This window comes from Hemiscyllium ocellatum, chromosome 47, assembly GCF_020745735.1.
Source record: "Hemiscyllium ocellatum isolate sHemOce1 chromosome 47, sHemOce1.pat.X.cur, whole genome shotgun sequence".
In the NCBI taxonomy this organism is placed as follows: Eukaryota; Metazoa; Chordata; class Chondrichthyes; order Orectolobiformes; family Hemiscylliidae; genus Hemiscyllium; species Hemiscyllium ocellatum.
The window spans coordinates 2,615,408-2,633,175 of record NC_083447.1 but is presented as its reverse complement, the minus strand read 5'-3'; the positions used below and the strand labels follow the sequence as shown (position 1 = coordinate 2,633,175).

The 17,768-nt window shown below is 50.2% G+C and overlaps 1 protein-coding gene across 3 annotated transcripts in view; it reads right to left on the bottom strand.

Annotated features, from left to right (window-relative positions):
- Positions 1-17,439, bottom strand: part of LOC132836571 (BRD4-interacting chromatin-remodeling complex-associated protein-like) — a 128,024-nt gene extending 110,585 nt beyond the window's left edge. For all 3 annotated transcript variants that reach the window (XM_060855922.1, XM_060855923.1, XM_060855924.1), the window contains exon 1: positions 17,405-17,439. The gene's annotated coding sequence lies outside the window, so the exon portion shown is untranslated. The remainder of the gene's footprint in view (positions 1-17,404) is intronic.
- Between the last annotated feature and the right edge of the window lie 329 nt (positions 17,440-17,768).

The following is a 17,768-nucleotide window of genomic DNA, read 5'->3' as shown; positions in this document are numbered from 1 at the left end:
TGGTCACCTGTTCCAATATCACCCAAAGTGGCACAATGTCAAATGGTGTCTGGTAACACTCCTGGGATATCTAACAACATTATGAAGAATGGATAAAAATGGAAGGTTTTGTTATGAGCCATCTCGGAGTGCCTTAGCTTATTATCCTGTAATCTTACTTTGAGTTAGGGTGAGGTAGGGGGAGAAAAGGTAGGATCACACTAACTAGGACCACTCAGCCATGATCAGCAATGGAACAAAAGGGAACTATAACCCACACTTTATGATGCATAGCAGTCTGACATCACACATCAATGCAACTAGCGATGTCATACGCTTCAGCTTATTAAATGCTTCAATGTGGTAAAGAGAAGTGAATGAAAGGACAGCATTATGAGAGTTGATTACAGCTCCTCTTTGGATCTGGCATCATAGAAACATGAATTGGTTGTAAACACATTGTCATCATGTGAAGCACTCCCGTCAGCACCCAGAGGCAAATACACCCAAACATGCAGCTGATGTTTAAACAGTGGACTAAATAAGTGTCCCAGACCAACCTGAATTGATGGGTCAATTATTCACCAGTGAACATACAGGGAGGGGTGACACGTGTTCTGCCATTTTCCCTTGTAACTTGAGAAAATCATGGAAACTCCCCGAAAAACAGAATTTGAATGAAACCTCCCCAAGGAGCTTCTAACAGATCAATTTGTACAAAGGTCCACCTGACTGTCTAATCACTCATTAGAGATTTTAAAAAATATATAGCTTGAAGTAGAATGGCAGAAACATGGATGTTAACCATACCTTTATGTGCTTCACTTAATAGAGAGCATCAACTGAATGGCTATTTGAACTAGCTTATTGATACAAGTTGTGTGGAGACTGGATATATATTTGTAGCATTTCACCTCGTAAATTAATCTATTTCAAGGAAAGAACAGCTTTGGAATCTTCCTTCACCAACAAGCTACTGGGAGCATTTTAAGGGAAACCAGGTGGGATTATAAATCACTACAGTGCTGGCACATCTAATCCTTACCAGACATTAAAACATACAATCGGACACTTGCAAATCCACTCATATAATCTACTGCACTAAAACAGAAATTGCTGAAAAATCTCAGCAGGTCTGGCAGCATCCATGGCAAGAAATCAGAGATAACATTTCAAGTCCAGCGATTTTCCAGAAATTAATGTTTTGTTTCAGAGTTTCAGCATTTGCAGTTCTTTCAGCTTTCTCATCTACCGCCCTTTGTTACTGATGCAGTCTTTATTAACACACCAGTACCCTGGCACAGATTGATTTTCCCCATATATGACATGCTAATCATACCGGTTTAGATGCCTTTTGAAACTTACTGTTTAATTTGGCCGGTCAAACAAAGTCTTGTTTATTCCATGTGCAAAACGGTTCTAAATCCTAAAAGGAGAGCTTCAATCACTTTCAAGAGGTCAATTTGACCATACCAACATAAAATTAAGGCCCATTTGGCCCATTAAGCTTGCTCCACTATTCAAGCAGATTGTGGTTGATTAGAATTGTGGCCACAATTCTAGCTTCTGACTTATCCTAATAACCTTTGATTCCCTTGTTAGTCAAGAATCTATCTACAGCTTCTCAATTACCATACTGCCACCATTCTCTGGGGAAGCACAAATCATCAATCAGCAAAATTATAGCAATGCTTCAGCACAGGAGGTGGTCATACCTGCACAAGATTTCTGAATTAGAAATTTATTTGGTGCCTTTTCCCAGCCTTCTCCCTGGAACCTTACACATTCTTGTTTTTCAGATAACAGTCTAATAATCTTTACAATCCCTCAACTGAACCTGCTCCACCATAATCCCTGGCAGTGCATTCCAGATCTTAACACACTCACTGTTTGGAAAAGCTATTTTCAGTGTTTTTGGTTCTTTTACAAATTACTTTAAATCTGTATCCTCTTGTTCCTAATCCTTTCGTGAGGGAGTACAGTTTCGCTCCCATCAACTCGTCATATATCAACATCACCTGCAGAACATACACCATTCTGACTTGGACATGCATCATTACTCCTTCACCGCTGGGTTAATAATATTGAATGCTCTACCTACACCACAGTGATAAAGATGCTATCACCAGCAGAAGATCCACAATTGTGGGCAAGTTGGAATGGGCAACCAACAGGTTTGCTTGTCAAAGTAAGTTTCACATCTGAGAATTAATGCTTTAAGAAATTAGTTACCCATTTTTTATGGCTTGGGATTTGTGGCTGTGTTCAACGTAACCAATTATCTGGACTTGACACACAGACTCAAGTGCAACTCAATCCTAGCATCAATTAACCACACAGCTTCCAAGGCTAGAGTGAGTACTGCAGATGCTGAAGATCAGAGTCAAGATTAAAGTGGTGCTAGAAAAGCACAGCAGGTCAGGCAGCATCCGAGGAGCAGAGAGAGAGAAAAAAAAAATCGATGTTTCGGGCAAAAGCCCTTCATCAGGAAGAAACTGATTCCTGATGAAGGGCTTGTACCCAAAACGCTGATTTTCCTGCTCCGCTTTTCCAGCACCACTCTGATCTTCACACAGCTTCCAAGCGGACCTTCAAGTGCTGTAGTACGAGAAGCAAAAACAGTTCTGAGGAAGGGCCACTGGACCCAAAACGTTAATTCTGATTTCTCTTCATAGATACTGCCAAACCTGAGGAGCTTTGCCAGCAATTTCTGTTTTAGTTCTGATTTACAGCATCTGCGGTTCTTTCGGTTTTTATTTTGCAGTTGTATGAGATTTGGTTTAGTTCTTACATCTACACTTTCACCTGATATCACTGGACACTTGGGAATCCAATGATGTAATCTACTGCACTGCTAATTGCTGATGCAGTTTATCAGCACACCAAAACCATGACACAAATTGATTTTCTCCATAAACAACATGGTAATCACACCCGTTTAGATACCTCTAAAAACTCACTGTCTGACCTGGATGGTTTACAAAGTAGATCCTTGCCTTGTCTTCATGAATCAATGTAGGTGGGTATGTTCTAAAAGACAAACTATAATAATGACCACTTCAGCCAGACAGATTTTTTTAAGTCAACAGCTGGCAAATTATAATAGGAGACGAAACACACAGCACTTTTCTGAAACTTGCAAATAAGATTCTGACTGAGATGAGAGAATACTTTGGGCACCCAAGATATTAAGTATGGACAAGGTGCTGTACTGAATGCAAATTATGCTCAGATGTGTGCTACTTTTGCTGTCCATCACTTTTGTGGGCGGCACGGTGGCACAGTGGTTAGCACTGCTGCCTCACAGCGCCTGTAGACCCGGGTTCAATTCCCGACTCAGGCGACTGACTGTGTGGAGTTTGCACGTTCTCCCCGTGTCTGCGTGGGTTTCCTCCGGGTGCTCCAGTTTCCTCCCACAGTCACAAAGATGTGCAGGTCAGGTGAATTGGCCAAGCTAAATTGCCCATAGTGTTCGGTAAGGGGTAAATGTAGGGGTATGGGTGGGTTGCGCTTCGGCGGGTCGGTGTGGACTTGTTGGGCCGAAGGGCCTGTTTCCACACTGTAAGTCTAATTGCCCTGCTGCCCTTGAAGTACTCATCTCTCCGATGATATTTGGCAGTGAACAGCCTCCCCATGTGCAAAAAGTTTCTGAGAAGGCTTTTAGTTAAATGCTTGCCCTTACTCATCAGTGTGGAATTAAGGTTCACAGTCTCAGAATAGGGGGCCAGCTATTAGGAGAGGTTTATTCACACAACAGATTTGGGGATATTTGATATTATCTGCCAGACTACTAAAAATGTAGAACTGTTGAGATTATTCAAGGCCTGAGATGGTCAGATCCTTGCTCTCCACAGGAATCAAGGGATACTGAATGAGAAGATGAGTTGAAGTGAAAGAATCAGCATGCTTATGGGATTTAACACTACATTCCTGCTCCTAGTGCTTATATTTATGTATCAGATATGGAGTCAAACTCAGTCATACTTTGGAAAGGGTTCAGAGGAGATTTACTAGGTGGTTGCCTGGTATGGAGGTCTTATGAGGAAAGGCTGAGGGACTTGAGGCTGTTTTCATTAGAGAGAAGGTTGAGAGGTGACTTAATTAAGACATATAAGATAATCAGAGGGTTAGATGGGGTGGACAGTAACAGCCTTTTTCGTCAGATGGTGGCTAGCACGAGGGGTGAACGACAAATGTCGGAGGCTGTTTCTTTACTAGTGGGGTGTGGAATGCCCTACCTGCAACAGTAGTAGACTTGCCAACTTTAAGGGAATTTAAATGGTCATTGGATAGACATATAGATGAAAATGGAGATTGTTGCACTGACCTGTGGAGCCATCGAAGGCGGAAGGGCCTGTTCTGCGTTAGGATGTTCTATAGCATTGAAACAGATTCTTTGGTTTAACAGCTCCACGGCAAACATATTCTCAAATTAAACTAGTCCCACCTGCCTGCATTTGGCTCATCCATCTGCTAATTTTTCCTATTAAATGTTTAATTAATAATTAATTAATTATTTATTCTAAGATCTTTTAAGGATCGTAACTGTATCTGCATCCACCACTTAGAGTCATAGAGACGTACAGCATGGAAACAGACCCTTTGGTCCAACTCATTAATGCTGACCAAACATCCTAAACTAATCTAGTCCTATTTGCCAGCATTTAGACCTACTCCTATCCATCCAGATGCCTTTTAAATCCTGTAATTGTACAGCCTCCACCACTTGTTTTGGCAGCTCATTCCATACACGCACTACCCTGTGTGTGGAAAAGTTGCTCCTTAAGTCATTTTCATATCTTTACCCTCTCACCGTAAACCTATGCCCTCTAGTTTTGGACTCCCCTACCCCGGGGAAGAGACCTTGACTATTCACCTTATCTATGTCCCTCATGATTTTATAAACTTCGATAAGGTCTCCCCCCTTAGCCTCCAATACTCCAGGAAAAATAGCCCTAGCCTATTCAGCCTCTCCCTGCAAATCAAACCTCCAACCTGGCAACATCCTTGTGAAATTTGAAAGGGTTCAGAAAAGATTTACAACATGCTTCCTATATGAGGGAGACCAAAACAGAATGCAATATTCCAAAAGCAGCCTAACCAATGTCCTGTACAGCCTCAACATGACCTCCCAACTCCTGTACTCAATACTCTGACCAATAAAGGCAAAAGTGAGCACTACAGATGCTAGACATTAGAGTTGTGTTGGAAAAGTACAACAGGTCAGGCAGCATCTGAGGAGCAGGAAAATTGATGTTTTGGGTCAACTGCAAACTGAAATCCATGTAGATCACGTCCACTGCTCTGCCTTCATCAATCCTTTGTTACTTCTTCAAAAAAAAACTCAATTAAGTTAGTGAGACACAATTTTCCATGCACAAAACCATATTGACTATCCCTAATCAGTCCTTTCCTTCCCAAGTATATGTAAATCCTGTTCGTCAGGACACCTTCCAACAACTTACTCACCACTGATGTTAGGCCCACCAGTTGATAGCTCGCTGGCATTTCCTTACTACGTTTCTTAAATAATGGCATCATGTTAGCCAACCTCCAGTCTTCCTGCGCTTCACCTGAGGCTATTGATGATACAAATATCACAGCAAAGGTACAGCAATCACTTCCTTAGCTTCCCACAAAATTCTAGGTCCTGATCAGGTCCTGTGGATTTATCCACCTTTGTACATTAAGATGTCCAACGTCTCCTCCTCCGTAACATGGACCTTTTTCAAGATGTCGCTATTTATCTCCACGAGTTCTCTAGCTTCCATATCCTCACAGTTAACACCGATGCAAAATACTCAACTACCAAGGGGGACTACTCAGACAATTCCCCCCTCCACCCCACCCCCCCCAGCATCATGGTAGCCCACAAACCCACCAACACAATAAAACAGCAGCTGATGAACTTGAAAGACCTTATACAGACAACAAGCAAAACTAATGTCATTTACAAAATACCGCGCAAGAACTGTAACAAACACTACATTAACAAACAGGCAGAAAACTAGCCATCAGGATACATGAACATCAACTAGCCACAAAACGACATGACCCTTTCTCACTAGTATCCTTACATAAAAGGAAGGACAACACATCCATCCTAGGAAAAGCCAAAGAGAGACATGCACGAGAATTCCTAGAAGTATAACATTCCAATCCAAAGTCTATGAACAAACACATCAAGTTAGACCCCATCTGCCACCCCCTGTGAGAGAAAAAAAAACAGGAAATGACATCACCAACCCAAACATATAAATAGAAAGCAGGAATCATCAGCAGTGCTTCGCACGGACTCCCACTGAAGATATTATCTAGCAGTGTGACAAAATGTCTGGAAATTAACCTTCCACTCGGTGAGCAAACCTACATCCAGAACTTCAGCGTGAGCTTCAAATCTTCTCAAAACATGTTCAATTAGCATCTCAACTCCTCTGGCAGTCCATTTCACACACGGGCCACTTTGTGTAAAACGGTACCCCTCACATTCATTTTAAATCTTTCTCCTCTCACCTTAAAAATACGCCCCATAGTTGGTTTGTCTGTAGGTTTTGTTGTTGAAGGTGAAGTGTGTGGTAAGGCATAGGTCCACTAGCTTCACGACTTCACCTTCAACAACAAAAAACCTACAGACAAACCAATGTAACACCCATGGGGTCACCAATATCAGGGTTCTTAGCAGAGGCAGTAATGCAGAGACTCGAATAAACAGCTCTGCCAACCACCCAACCCAAACTTTGGGTCGGCTGTGTGGATGACACCTTTGACATCACTAAATGAAACAAATTAGAGGAAATTTTCAAGACCATCAATAATACCCTTACTGGCATAAAATTCACTAAACGGGGGAAAACAACAACAAACTGCCATTCCTAGATGTCACAGTGGAGTGAACAGCCAATGGGGAACTTCAAACCAGTGTCTACAGGAAAACAAAACACATGGACTAAATATTGAACTACAGAAGCAATCATCCCAACACCCACTAACAGAGCTGCATCAGAAAATTATTTCACTAGCCACCACACACTGCAGCACAGAGGAACTATGCAGAGCAAAGGAAAATCTATATAATGTATTAAAAAAAAGGGTACTCAATGAACACAGTTCGCCGATTTCTCAGCAACAAACTCAAACAAGCAGACAAAATGTGTCCAGAAACCCTAGCCACTCTCCCCAACACCAAAGACATCTCGAAACGACTGCCAGACTCCCTTGGCAACATTGTAGCCCACAAACCCACCAACACAATAAAACAGCAGCTAATGAACTTGAAAAACTTTATATAGACAACAAGCAAAATTAATGTCACTTACAAAATACCGTGCAAAAACTGTAACAAACACTACATTTAACAAACAGGCAAAAAACTAGCCACCACGATACATGAACATCAACTAGCCACAAAACGACATGACCCTCTTTCACTAGTATCCTTACATACAGATAAGGAAGGACACCACTTCGACTGGGACAACACATCCATTCTAGGATAAACCAAACAAAGACACGCACGAGAATTCCTAGAAACATGGCATTCCAACCAGAAGTAAAAAGTGAGGTCTGCAGATGCTGGAGATCAGAGCTGAAAATGTGTTGCTGGTTAAAGCACAGCAGGTCAGGCAGCATCCAAGGAACAGGAAATTCGACATTTCGGGCCAGAGCCCTTCATCAGGAACCATTCCAACCAGAACTCTATCAACAAACACATTGATTTAGATCCCATTTACTACCCCATGAGAAAAAGAACAGGAAATGACATCACCACAGGAAATGACATCGTCAACCCAAAGAAATCCAAACATATAAAGAGAAAGCAGGAATCATCAGCAGTGCTTCATCCAGAGGCTCACTGAAGATGTTACCTAGTATGGTGACGAAATGTCTGAAAATGAACCTTCCAGTTCAGTGAGCAAACCTACATCCAGAACCTCAACTTGAGCTACAAATCTTCTCAAAGCCCGCTGATCAAGATCGCTTTGTAGACAACTGGCTGAGTGCAAGAAGCATACAGTGATGGTTGATGGGTTTTGTGAGAAACAGCCTGTGTCCAATGAGACTCTGCAGAGATCAGCGTTGGAGTCCTTGCTGTTTGTGGAAGATATAAATGACTTAGATTGGAATGTAAGAGGATTCATCAACAAGTTTGCGGACGATGTGAAAAACAGTAAGGTGGTAAATAGTGAGGAGCATAGTGTTAGATTACAGGAGGGTATAACAAGCTGACCAGTGGCAAATGGAATTTAACCTTGGATAAGTTTGAGGTGATGCATTTGGACAGGACAAAGGCAAGGAAATATATGATGAAAGGTAAGAATCTGGAAGCACTAAGGATCGGAGGGACCTACGTGTGCATGTACACCAATCCCTTAAGGTATCAGGATATGTAGAAAAAGTGATTAAGGTGGCATTATGGGATACTTGCTTTTAGTAGCTGAGGCAGTGTTTCAGACCAGGGAGGTTATGCTTGAACTGTCTATAAAAATTAGTTTAGGCTATAGCTGGAGAAGTGATGTGCAACACAGTATCCACACTTCAGGAGAGATGTGATTGCATTTGCAGTGGAGATTTGCTTAGGCTGGAGAATTTTAGTTTTGAGAGAATGGCCAGACTGGGGCTGTTGGAGAGAAGAGGTTAAGTGTCCGGTGCAACGGGGATGGCTGGCACGATTGAAATGTATAAATTAAAATAAGGAACTTTTTCCTTGATGGAGGGTTCGATGACTGGGGGCAGGGATTTGCAGCAAGGGGGGGGGGGGTGAGAAAGGATTGTGTACAGGGTGGTAGAAATCTGGAATTCACTGTCTTGACTGGGGAGGCGACGGTTAGAGGCACAATCATGCCATTGAAGTAGTATCAAGATGTGCACTTGCGATGCCAAGGCATACAAGATTATGGGGCAAGCACTGGAAAACATAATTATAATAAATAGGAGATTGTGTTTGACTTGATGGACCAAAGGGCTTTTTCCTGTTCTGTGGATCACTGTTCAAAGTGGAAACATAGCAATCAATTTGCACACTGCACGTTCCCACAAACAGCAATGTAATAACAATCAGTTAATCTGCTTTGAGGTGCTGATTGAAAGATAAATATTGACCAGGTCAAAGGAGACAATTATTTGATCTCTCTCTCTCTAAATAATCAGTGTGAGGATCTCTTACTTGTGCCCAAAATGGCAGACAATGCCTTAATTTAATTTCTCATTTGAAACGTGAATCCTCTGACAATGCAGCGAACACCCATCCCATTCCCCCCATTCATGATAAATTGTGTGTCAAAGACCTTGGGTTTGAATATGAACATGGATTTTCTGACTGGATGGCAAGAATATTACCCCAAGCCATGACTGACGACCCCCACCCACCCACTTCCGATATGGTGCAGGTTCCATGCTGCTGCCCACCTCCTGGTATTTTAATCAGGTGATCAGAGTTTGGGAGCACATTCCAGTATGAATGGCCACAGTCTGGTTTTCATGTGTTCACTGATCCACTGCAGACTGACAGCATTTCCTCGTTATTGCATTTCCAACATTTGTGTCAATCTGGTTTCTTTAGTCTGCACCCGTCTGCAAACTGCAGGTAGGTAAATAATCACAATATAAATCTACATATTAAAATGCTTCTGTTTGTGATATCAAAATAATTTCAAATGAAATTTCCATTTACTTAAACGAGCGCTTTGAAATATGCAACAAATTTTGCAAAAAGAAAATCAATAAACTGAAAAACTGCTCTCTAGATGCTAAACAGAATTGAGTCACTCATATTAACCTCACTGTCAACTACAGGGATTACTAATGATCGTGACTACAGGGCCATGGGGGCTGGTGGAAGTAATTACTAACTGATTACATAACAATACTGACAAACTGGAAACAGGTTACCAAACTTCAGCAGGGCAAACATATCACAATCTCAGTGCAAACATTTCAGGGATTCAAAACTTCAATCTGAACATCCATAATAATGAAATGAAAACAGAAGTTGCTGGAGAAACTTAGCAGATCTGGCAGCACCTGTACAGAGAGGAATAGAGTTAACGGCTTGAGTCTGAAATGACACTTTGAGTGGCAGAGTTCCAACAATCACAGTAATTTGCTTTCATTTAACTGTAGTCAAATGGCTGCAGTGACCAAACACCTTGTCTTTCCAGGCAAAGTATCAATGCAGTTCTTCCTGCACTCCCTTTTGCTTAAATTATGATATCTACACAATCACCTGCAATTAGATAGTGTTGCACAGTAGTTACAGTTAAGACGCACCATTTACTTGAAATTAACAAGGCGTAAGAGAGGAAAACACGAGAAACTTGTGAATGGACAAAACAAATTCTCAATGTTAACACTTGACTCCAGATAGGACAAGCTATAAAAAGACCCAAGAAAAATGCAGGACAGCTCCAAAGCCTGAAAGTTAAGGGTGAGGAATGAGGAAACAGAAAATAGCGTACTCCTCAGCAAAGAATGGAATGAGAAGGCGATGGAAAAGAAAATTCATACATTAATAGAAGAGAAGGCCTCAAAACTGTTCCCCTTCCGCTATTCACAGACAGGGAAGGAAGTTGTTTCACATTAGAACTGAGGGCTTATCAAGCCTGAAAAATAACCAAACAACTGACCAAGTGACAGAATAAGGGTATAACCTCCAAACAGGTTATGGTTGACCCATCAAGGTAGACCTCAGAAAAAGCTTAAAATTTAAAGTCAAGCAATAGTGGACAGGAAAGGGAAATCTTAATGTGGCTCTCTCGGGGCCTTGTACCATTGACAGTTTTAAAAATAGCCACTTCAAGCATTGAAATTTCAGCAACATCATGTTGTAATCAAACATTGAAAAAATACAGTATGAACAAATCCAGAGCAGGGAACAGTAGACGAGAATACACATAAATATCGACTTCAGATAAAAGGTGGGGAAGGACCCGTATTCGACTGAAGATTGCATTGTCAAAAACTGAGGCGACGACAGCTAAAACCCCAATGAAACATAACTATAAGACAAAGTATTGCGCCAAACACAGGTACAAATGAAACACAGATAGAAGCAGCTTTATTTAAAATTGTGCTTTGCAATTTCATTTCCACATGCAAGTGACCTGGAAACAAACGGGATCAAAAACACCAAGGTAAACTAGCAGCGTCCTTAATTAACCTTCAAGGGTGGTGGGCATGGGGGCAAGGAGTGAGACAGCAGCAACAAATGGAATGACTGCAGAAGAGGGAATGGGATAAGAGAGTGAAAGGAGAAGAGGCTGAGCTGGTGGAGGGGAAGAACTGGACAGGGTGAATGGGGGAGGGGGTGAGGGATGGTGGGGGGAGTGAGTGAAAGATCCAGGGGTAAGGGACCAGGGTTTTGGGGGGGGGGGGGTACGGGGAGGGGGAGTTGGGGGAAGAAGGGGGCGAGCAGCGGCAGGGGGAGAAGGGGGAGAGGAGATGGGAAGGCAGGGAATCTGGATGGAGAAATAACAGGAATAGGACGAGCAGCCAGAAGTTTGGGAAGCAGGAAGGGAGCTGAATGAGGGAGGAGAGAGGTGGAGAGGCATGTGAGGAGATGGAGGGGGGTCAAAGTGGAGGGTTGAGCTGGTTCAGGGGGTGGAGAGAAGAGGGTTGTGGTTGGGGAGGTGCCCTGGGGGGGGGGGCGGCATTGGCCAGGGAGTGGGGTGGAGGATGCCAGAGGGGAGAGCAAACAAGAGGGTTGTAGTGGAATGGGAACTGGCCGGGGGAAGGGCTGAATGAGGGAAACTGACAGGATTTGGGAATGAGGGGAAGAACTGGCCGGGTGGGAGAGTGAACGAGGGGGAAGCTAGTGAGAAGATGGAGGGGGCAGAAGAGTGGAGGGTGGAAACTGGCAGATGGGGAGGTTGGTGGAGTGGACAAGGGAGCAGGTGGAGGGAGGGGGGAAATGATGGCCAGTGTGGGCGGGATAACGAGTGGAGTGGGGAGGCGAAAAAAAAGAGTAGATCCGGGAAACCTGGAGGGGATGTTTGTGTGAAGGGGCAGCTGGAAGGGGGAATGGACCTGGAGATAAGGGGCTGGGGGCTGTGGAGGAGGAAGGGGGGAAGCTGGAGATGGTGGGGTATGCTGGAGGGAGGCAAATACCACGTGGCGGGGGTGTTGGGAGGTGGGGAAAAGGGAGCAGGAGATGTGGGGGGGGTGAGTGGGGAGATGTTGGGGGAACGGAGTGGGGAGACGTTTGGGGCGTGGAGCAGAGGTGGAGGTGGACCAGGTAGGGGAAAGGGACTGAGGGAGAGACGGAGGAGAGGGGGGAGGGGAGACGGGGTGTGGGGGTGGGGGGAGGGGGGATGACGGGGTGGGGGGGATGACGGGGTGGGGGGGAAGAAGGGAGACGGGGGAAAGAAGGGAGACGGGGGGGGGCAAGAAGGGAGACGGGGGGGGAAAGAAGGGAGACGGGGGGGGGAAAGAAGGGAGACGGGGGGGGGGAAAGAAGGGAGACGGGGGGGGGAAAAGAAGGGAGACGGGGGGGGGGGAAGAAGACGGGAGGCGGGGGGGGAAGAAGAGGGGAGGCGGGGGGAAGAAGAGGGGAGGCGGGGGGGAAGAAGAGGGGAGGCGGGGGGAAGAAGAGGGGAGGCGGGGGGAAGAAGAGGGGAGGCGGGGGGAAGAAGAGGGGAGGCGGGGGGGGGATGAGGGGAGACGGGGGGAAGTAGAGGGGAGGCGGGGGGGGAAGTAGAGGGGAGGCGGGGGGAAGTAGAGGGGAGGCGGGGGGGGGGATGAGGGGAGACGGGGGGGAAGAAGAGGGGAGACGGGGGGAAGAAGAGGGGAGGCGGGGGGGAAGTAGAGGGGAGGCGGGGGGGGGATGAGGGGAGGCGGGGGGAAGTAGAGGGGAGGCGGGGGGGGGATGAGGGGAGACGGGGGGGGGATGAGGGGAGACGGGGGGGGGATGAGGGGAGACGGGGGGGGGATGAGGGGAGACGGGGGGAAGAAGAGGGGAGGCGGGGGGGAAGTAGAGGGGAGGCGGGGGGGGGGATGAGGGGAGACGGGGGGAAGAAGAGGGGAGGCGGGGGGGAAGTAGAGGGGAGGCGGGGGGGGGATGAGGGGAGACGGGTGGGGGGGGATGAGGGGAGACGGGTGGGGGGGGATGAGGGGAGACGGGTGGGGGGGGGATGAGGGGAGACGGGTGGGGGGGGATGAGGGGAGGGGGCGAGGTGGGGGGGGATGAAGGGAGGGGGCGAGGTGGGGGGGGAAAAAAGGGAGACAGGTGGGGGGGGAAGAGGGGAGACGGGTGAGGGGGGGAAGAGGGGAGACGGGTGAGGGGGGGGAAGAGGGGAGACGGGTGAGGGGGGGGAAGAGGGGAGACAGGTGAGGGGGGGAAGGGAAGGAAGAGGGGAGGGGCGAGGTGGGAGGGGAGGAGGTAGGGTAGGAGGTGGGGGGGTGGGGACGAAGGGGGAGGAGGATGGGGGTGGGAGGACGGGGTGGGGGAACGGAGGGTGGGGAGGATTGGGGGGGAGGGGACGGAGGGCGGGGAGGATTGGGGGGGCACGGAGGGCGGGGAGGATTGGGGGGCGAAGAGGACGGGGGGCGATGGGGGGGGGAGAAGAGGACGGAGGGCGGGGGGAGAGGACGGAGGGCGGGGAGGATGGGGGGGAAGAGGACGGAGGGCGGGGAGGATGGGGGGGCACGGAGGGCGGGGAGGATTGGGGGGGCGAAGAGGACGGGGGGCGATGGGGGGGGAGAAGAGGACGGAGGGCAGGGGGAGAGGACGGAGGGCGGGGAGGATGGGGGGTGGGGAGAGGACGGAGGGCGGGGAGGATGGGGGGGGAAGAGGACGGAGGGGGACGGAGGGGAGACGAAGACTTGGGGGGGTGGGGAGATGGAGATGGGGGGGGTAGGGTAGACGGTGGAGGAGGGGTGATGAAGACGGGGCACGAGGAGGCGAAATGAAGACGGGGAGGGGGAGGAAGGAAGTTCAAGATGGGGAGGGGGAGATGGAGGCTGGGAGGGGAGAGAAGAGGAGAGATGAAGACTGGGCAGGAAGGGGGGTGGAAGACGGGGGGGGAAGACTGGGGGGTGGAAGACTGGGGGGTGGAAGACTGGGGGGGGGGAAGACTGGGGGGGGGGAAGACTGGGGGGGGGGAAGACTGGGGGGGGGGGGAAGACTGGGGGGGGGGGAAGACTGGGGGGGGGGAAGACTGGGGGGGGGGAAGACTGGGGGGGGGAAGACTGGGGGGGGGGAAGACTGGGGGGGGGGAAGACTGGGGGGGGGGAAGACTGGGGGGGGGGAAGACTGGGGGGGGGGAAGACTGGGGGGGGGGAAGACTGGGGGGGGGGAAGACTGGGGGGGGGGAAGACTGGGGGGGGGGAAGACTGGGGGGGGGGAAGACTGGGGGGGGGGAAGACTGGGGGGGGGGAAGACTGGGGGGGGGGAAGACTGGGGGGGGGGAGGGGGGGGGGGGGAAGACTGGGGGGGGGAAGACTGGGGGGGGGAAGACTGGGGGGGGGAAGACTGGGGGGGGGAAGACTGGGGGGGGGAAGACTGGGGGGGGGGAAGACTGGGGGGGGGAAGACTGGGGGGGGGGAAGACTGGGGGGGGAAGACTTGGGGGGGGAAGACTGGGGGGGGGAAGACTGGGAGAAGTGGGGGTGAAGACGGCGGGGTTAGGGGAGATGAAGACTGGGGGGGTTAGGGGAGATGAAGACGGGGGGGGGAAGGGGGTGGTGAAGACTGGGGGGGGAAGGGGAGTGAAGACTGGGGGGTTAGGGGAGATGAAGACGGGGGGGGTTAGGGGAGATGAAGACGGGGGGGGTTAGGGGAGATGAAGACGGGGGGGGAAGGGGGTGGTGAAGACTGGGGGGGGGAAGGGGAGTGAAGACTGGGGGGTTAGGGGCGATGAAGACGGGGGGGGAAGGGGGTGGTGAAGACTGGGGGGGGAAGGGGAGTGAAGACTGGGGGGTTAGGGGAGATGAAGACTGGGGGGGTGTTAGGGGAGATGAAGACGGGGGAAGGGGTGGTGAAGACTGGGGGGGGGGGGAAGGGGAGATGAAGACTGGGGGGGTTAGGGGAGATGAAGACTGGGGGGGTTAGGGGAGATGAAGACTGGGGGGGTTAGGGGAGGTGAAGACTGGGGGGGAAGGGGGTGGTGAAGACTGGGGGGGAAGGGGGTGGTGAAGACTGGGGGGGAAGGGGGTGGTGAAGACTGGGGGGGAAGGGGGTGGTGAAGACTGGGGGGGAAGGGGGTGGTGAAGACTGGGGGGGAAGGGGGTGGTGAAGACTGGGGGGGAAGGGGGTGGTGAAGACTGGGGGGGAAGGGGGTGGTGAAGACTGGGGGGGAAGGGGGTGGTGAAGACTGGGGGGGAAGGGGGTGGTGAAGACTGGGGGGGAAGGGGGTGGTGAAGACTGGGGGGGAAGGGGGTGGTGAAGACTGGGGGGGAAGGGGGTGGTGAAGACTGGGGGGGAAGGGGGTGGTGAAGACTGGGGGGGAAGGGGGTGGTGAAGACTGGGGGGGAAGGGGGTGGTGAAGACTGGGGGGGAAGGGGGTGGTGAAGACTGGGGGGGAAGGGGGTGGTGAAGACTGGGGGGGGAAGGGGGTGGTGAAGACTGGGGGGGGAAGGGGGTGGTGAAGACTGGGGGGGAAGGGGGTGGTGAAGACTGGGGGGGAAGGGGGTGGTGAAGACTGGGGGGGAAGGGGGTGGTGAAGACTGGGGGGGAAGGGGGTGGTGAAGACTGGGGGGGAAGGGGGTGGTGAAGACTGGGGGGGAAGGGGGTGGTGAAGACTGGGGGGGAAGGGGGTGGTGAAGACTGGGGGGGAAGGGGGTGGTGAAGACTGGGGGGGAAGGGGGTGGTGAAGACTGGGGGGGAAGGGGGTGGTGAAGACTGGGGGGGGAAGGGGGTGGTGAAGACTGGGGGGGGAAGGGGGTGGTGAAGACTGGGGGGGGAAGGGGGTGGTGAAGACTGGGGGGGGAAAGGGGGTGGTGAAGACTGGGGGGGGGAAAGGGGGTGGTGAAGACTGGGGGGGAAGGGGAGAAGACGACTGGGGGGAAGGGGAGAAGACGACTGGGGGGGAAGGGGAGATGAAGACTGGGGGGGAAGGGGCGATGAAGACTGGGGGGGAAGGGGCGATGAAGACTGGGGAGGGAAGGGGCGATGAAGGCTGGGGGGGGAGAAGGGGAGATGAAGGCTGGGGGGGGAGAAGGGGAGATGAAGACTGGGGGGGGAAAGGGGGTGGTGAAGACTGGGGGGGGAAAGGGGGTGGTGAAGACTGGGGGGGGAAAGGGGGTGGTGAAGACTGGGGGGGGGAAAGGGGGTGGTGAAGACTGGGGGGGAAGGGGAGAAGACGACTGGGGGGGGGAAGGGGAGATGAAGACTGGGGGGGTTAGGGGAGATGAAGACTGGGGGGGGTTAGGGGCGATGAAGACTGGGGGGGTTAGGGGCGATGAAGACTGGGGGGGTTAGGGGCGATGAAGACTGGGGGGGAAGGGGCGATGAAGACTGGGGGGGAAGGGGCGATGAAGACTGGGGAGGGAAGGGGCGATGAAGGCTGGGGGGGGGAGAAGGGGAGATGAAGACTGGGGGGGGGAGAAGGGGAGATGAAGACTGGGGGGGGAGAAGGGGAGATGAAGACTGGGGGGGGAGAAGGGGAGATGAAGACTGGGGGGGGAGAAGGGGAGATGAAGACTGGGGGGGGAGAAGGGGAGATGAAGACTGGGGTGGAGAAGGGGAGATGAAGACTGGGGGGGGAGAAGGGGAGATGAAGACTGGGGGGGAGAAGGGGAGATGAAGACTGGGGGAGGAGAAGGGGAGATGAAGACTGGGGGGGGGAGAAGGGGAGATGAAGACTGGGGGGGGGGGGGGTAGGGAGGTAGAGAGGCGAGCCCGAGGTGGGGGCGGAGGGGAGGTGAGAGAAAAACTGGAGGTAGGGGTGGGAAGAAACCCCTAGGTGGGGGCGGAAGGGAATGGGGGTGGTGGGAGGTGAGGTAGGGGGAGGAGAGCTGAAGGTGGAAAAGCTGGAGATGGGGGGAGGGGAAGCTGAAGGGGGCGGGGGTATAAGGTGCAACATTGAGATTGATCAACATTGGGAAATGGAACGCGAAGACATGTATCAACGTTCCATCCGCATGTATCAAAAAGGGGAAAGGGATACAATGTAGCTGCAAGCTGAGCTGGGAGAGAAACATATCAGGAGGCTGCGCGGGGGCTGTCCCATACACTGCTGCAACATTCTCTTCAATAAAATGAAAAGAATACGGTGGTTTGAGGGTAAAGGAGGAGGGAGGGGGTGTTTCTTTTTTTTAAAAAGGATAATGGGTATTTTTTCAAAGATTGTTGTCGTTTCCCCTCCCCCTTTTTCTTTCTCTCTCTCTCTCCCTCTATGGTAACGAAGGAGGAGGGGGATTTGAAGGGGAGGGGGAGAGAGAAAATAAGGGCTAAGACATTTAAGAGAAATTTGTAATACTCGAAAGGAACTCACCGTCATGAAGAGCGCCTGCCTAACGGGGTTTCCTCGCCATCACATCAGGGGCTAACATGACTGAAGGGAGGTCAACAACAACAGCTGTTCCCACACACTCCTGACCAGAAATACCACAATCACATTCTCAAACTTTCAACCAAAACACCTCTTCAGGTGGGACAGAAAAATATAGCCTTCCCAGTTCACAGGGTTTTTTTTCATTTCCCTGTGTATTTTTATTTTAAAGCCATCCTCCACTCCTTCCTTAGTTCCCCCTTCTGTAATTTTAAATTCAGATTTTAATTCTTCGACCAATCTTCTTCTCACACTGATTTTCTGCTCTAATTTTATTTTCGTTTTCAATTTTAAAAATAAAATCGAG